General features: G+C 42.5%; 1 pseudogene; it reads right to left on the bottom strand.

The window, feature by feature from the left end:
* Window positions 1-1,376: 1,376 nt before the first annotated feature.
* On the bottom strand, window positions 1,377-2,070 carry LOC116555006 (annotated as a pseudogene).
* Window positions 2,071-4,628: the final 2,558 nt, after the last annotated feature.

The following is a 4,628-nucleotide window of genomic DNA, read 5'->3' as shown; positions in this document are numbered from 1 at the left end:
GTTTGAGTCTCATCTCTGGACCAGCCGAGAGACCTTGAAACAGATGCCTTTTCCTTTCCCCAAGCCATAATACAGGATGTCAGTATGACCTTTCATCTACAAATGGCTTCATTTACTCAACTTAAACTAGCTTAAGCCAGAGAATTTTTGTTTGTAACCAGGAGCTCTCAAGGGTAGATTTTGCTCTATGTTGTATTGAGTGCCAGCGATGTAATCAGAATTCCGTCTCTCTCACAATTCCTGGCTGTTGAGAATTGAAGTTGGTTTCATTCTAGGGCAGGCTCTGTTTGCAAAGGAGTTCCAGAGGTTCTTACACAGCCTGTGAGGTCATTGATAAGCTCCCTCATATTCAATGACTATTATGGATGAAAAGCATATTCATCAATACATGGAGGTTATTGGCTGAACAGTGAATTATAATCATGCAGTTTTAAATTTGGATAATCATTAGTTCTAAGCTTTACCAAGTGAGTTATGATCCAGATATTCAGATACTCAGCAGTACCACAATCTCTAATAGGTTCTTACCCACAAGTGCTTTGTCTCTACCTGGGAATTCAAATGTTACCGGTGTGTACTTGGACAGTGTCAGGAGCTGGTTAGAAATGGTTGGAAGATGGTATCCCAGGGGCAGCCCTCAATTAGTAACAAGCAGGAGTTTAAGGATAAATCCCCCAGTTCCTCATTTCTCAGCGGGACATCAACTTACAGAATTTCCCAGAAGTCTCCAGGAGGATTGAGTCTCAGCTGCCCACGGTGGTCACCACCTGCTTATGAATTAATGGAACTTGTGTTGGCTTCTTTCCTTCTCTGTCTCACTCCCCAGCTCTACTAGTGGTGCTTCCAGGCATCACCTCCCAAGTAGACAAAATGCCCTCAAATCTTTATCCCAACTCAAGAGGAACTCTGCCTAAGAAAAATCACAAATTTAAAATATGAAATGTTTCTTTTTTTTTTCAGTGTAGCAAACAAGACACACACAAATTGGAAATATTACCACTTCTAATATTGGTACTCAAACATAGCTACTTAGGAGGCTGAGGCAGGAAAGTCGCTTGAACCCAGGAGGTGGAGGTTGCACTGAGCCGAGATCATGCCACTGCACTCCAGCCTGGGTGACAGAGCGAGACTCTGTCTCTAAAGAAGACACCACTGCGCCCAACACTGATTTTTTCAAAGAAAAAATACTATATAATTCCTTTAGCTTGATAAATAGAGATCATCTCTTCTTGTTCAACTCTGGTGGACATAAACGTATTTTATACAGTAAATAATTCAGTCACTTATTGCCAAACCAAAGGTGAGAACCATTCATTACCTGTTCTACTCAAAAACAGTGCAACACTGCCACGTTCATATGTCTTTACAAAAAATAATTACCAGTCCTCTTCCGGTAGACAAAGTTTTGGAATAACAGGAGCATTGCTTAATGTTTGAACTGCAACTGTGCCCTGTGTCTTTCTCTGGAGAGATGCACGGGCAGCATTGCCCAAAGCCATGCCCAAAGCCAGTGTCCTCTCATTGTTTCTTCAGTCTGTTCTGGCACCTTTTGCCAGAAGCAACTGGACGATATCTGCGTAAACTTTCCAGGCAGCAGCATGCACAGCTGTGTCTCCCAACTTGTTCTATTGGCTCAGTTCAATACTTGGTTGAGTAAATAGCATTGCCACTGTATTTCTGAGATCCCCATGACAAGCCTAGTCTAAGGCAATGCTTCTGGCTTTGTCTCAGCCATGAACACCCACTTGGTTGTCCAAAAACTCTGGCAACTAACTCAAGTTACCTCTTTTGGCTCCTTCACACAATGGATTGTCAATGGATTCTGCCTGCATAACCACATAGTTGCTTGGAATTAGTCCAGTCCTGCCTTTGGAGTTACCTTTCCACCAACTGGCATCATTCATGTCAGTAACGTAGATGATATCACCTTCCTCAAAGCATAGTTCATCTGGAGTTCTGGGATCCAACATATAGAGGGCTCTGAAGACTTTATCTTGCCCTGGTTTGACCAGTTTGGGTGGCAGCTTCAACAACTCACTTCCTTGAGCTGCAAATCCTAAAGACCACGCTGAAAAGCCCACCACTTGCCTGCTACCTGGTACTCCAAGCACCTTGAGGCTTCTTTTTGTCTGGTTTAGAGCCATGCACCTTCAAGGACTGGTGCCTACCCTTGGCTCTCAATAATATTTCATTGTATGGAGATACCACATCTCGTTTAGCCACTTACCCACTGGGAAACAGCTGACTTCCTTCCACATTTTGGCTATTTTGAATAATGCTGCTATGAAGCTGAATATATAAATACCTCTTCAAGCCCTGCTTTCAGTTCTTTTGGGCATGTACCCAAAGTGGAACTGCTGGATTCAACACCCTTCATTTTTAATTCTTACAAGCCTCTTCCCTCTGAGATCACCAGCTGGAGTTTGCCACGGAGAAAAGAAGTAAGAATGAGCTGGCCTTTGTTCTGCGGTTTCTGTTAAGGCCAATTCTAAATGGACTTTGAGACCCTCTTGTGGGAGTACCCAAGAATACCTTTTGCCATAACTTGCTCTCAGATCACAGAGTCTTCTCTTCCTCAGCTGCCCCCAAACAAACCACCATATTTCCTTTGTTCTCAACGTCAGCCACTAAGGCTGCTAGTTCTTCATTGGAACTTCATGAACATCTGGCTAAAGTTCAAACCCTCTAGCATGGCAAACAGAAGAACTGTATTCGTAATCTGGTTCTTGTCTACTTCTTTAGACTTATGCCTGAGTGTTGCTACAGATGGATGGCATTTTGAGATGGAATGGGGTGTCAGGAATGAGTGATGAGGCTCAGGAATGGGAAGACAGCAATGCATGTATATGTACATGGCTACAGTTATAGACCATTTGTGTGTGTGTGTATGTGTATGTGTATGGGTGTATAGATAGATAAACTAATTTTTTTGCCACCATGCTTGGCTAATTTTTTTTTATTATTTTTATTTTTATTAGAGATGGGATCTCACTATGTTGCCCAGGCTGGTCTCCAACTTTTGGGCTCAAGCAGTCCTCCTGCCTCAGCCTCCTAAAGGCCTGGGATTATAGGCATGAGCTGCCATGCCTAGCTCATAAATAGACTAATTTTATATAAATGAAATAATTTTCTGTATGTACATATATTTTTAAAATTTATTTTTATTAATTAATTTGTTTTTGAGAGAGAGTCTCACTCTGTGGCCCAGACTGAAGTGCAGTGGAATGATCTCAACTCACTGCAACCTCTGCCTCCTGGATTCAAGTGATTTTCCTGTGTCAGCCTCTCGAGTAGCTGGGATTACAGGCACACACCACCATGTCTGGCTAAGTTTTTGTCTTTTTAATAGAGAGGGGTTTTCACCAAGTTGGCCAGCCTGGTCTCAACCTCCTGACCTCAAGTAATCCGCCCACCTCGGCTTCCAGAGTGTTAGGATTATAGACATGAGCCACCACGCCTGGCCTTATTCTCTGTATAATTTTAAAACTTGTTACTATAAAATATTTCAAGCATAAGCAAAGATAAAGAAAATAGCTAAATAAATCCCCATTTATTCATCATCCACCTTACCAACTAATGGCCATCTTGTTCCACTGATACTTCCAGCCTCTCCTCCTTCAATTAATTTGAAGTAAATCCCACGTCTTATTATTTTATATTTAATATCTTACTATATATCTCTAAAAGATAAGAATTCATTTTTAAAATAAAGACTTTAGGATCACTCTTGGTGTTGTACCTTTTATGGGGTTTGGACAAATGTGTAACAACATGTATTCACCTTATAGTATCATGATCAGAAGTTTCGCTGCCTTAAAAATCGTCTAGAACAGGGATCCCCAATCCCTGGGCCATGAAGTGGTTCCTGTCTGTGGCCTGTTAGAAAATGGGCCACACACACATATATACCATGGAATATTATGCAGCCATCAAAAACGGTGAATTTGTGTCCTTTGTAGGGACATGGATGAACCTGGAAACCATCATTCTCAGAAAACTGACACAAGAGCAGAAAATCAAACACCGCATGTTCTCACTCATAGGCGGGTGTTGAACAATGAGAGTACATGGACACAGGGAGGGGAGCACTACACACTGGGGTCAGCTGGGGGGAAATAGGGGAGGGACAGCGGGGGGTGGTGAGTTGGGGAAAGAAAGCATGGGGAGAAATGCCAGATATAGGTGAAGGGGAGGAAGGCAGCAAATCACACTGCCACGTGTGTACCTATGCAACAATCTTGCATGTTCTTCACATGTACCCCAAAACCTAAAATGCAATTAAAAATACCCAAAGGGGGGGAAAAAAAGAAAATGGGCCACACAGCAGAAGGTGAGCAGAGGGTAAGCAAGTGAAATTTTATCTGTATTTTCATCCCCTCGCCATTGCTCGTATTACTGCCTGACTGCCTCTTGTCAGGTCAGAGGCTGAATTAGATTTTTTTAAAATTATTTTTTCTATTTATTTATTTGAGACAGAGTCTTGCTCTGTCACCCAGGCTGGAGTGCAGTGGTGCGATCTCGGCTTACTGCAACCTCTTTCTCCCAGGTTCAAGCAGTTCTCCTGCCTCAGTCTCCTGAGTAGCTGGGATTACAGGCATGCACCACCACACCCAGCTAATTTTTTGTAT

Source organism: Sapajus apella, unplaced genomic scaffold (genome assembly GCF_009761245.1).
Source record: "Sapajus apella isolate SASKATOON/1434 unplaced genomic scaffold, GSC_monkey_1.0 scaffold2, whole genome shotgun sequence".
NCBI lineage: Eukaryota > Metazoa > Chordata > Mammalia > Primates > Cebidae > Sapajus > Sapajus apella.
The sequence above is the reverse complement of the archived record's forward strand: the minus strand, read 5'-3'. Positions and strand labels throughout refer to the sequence as shown.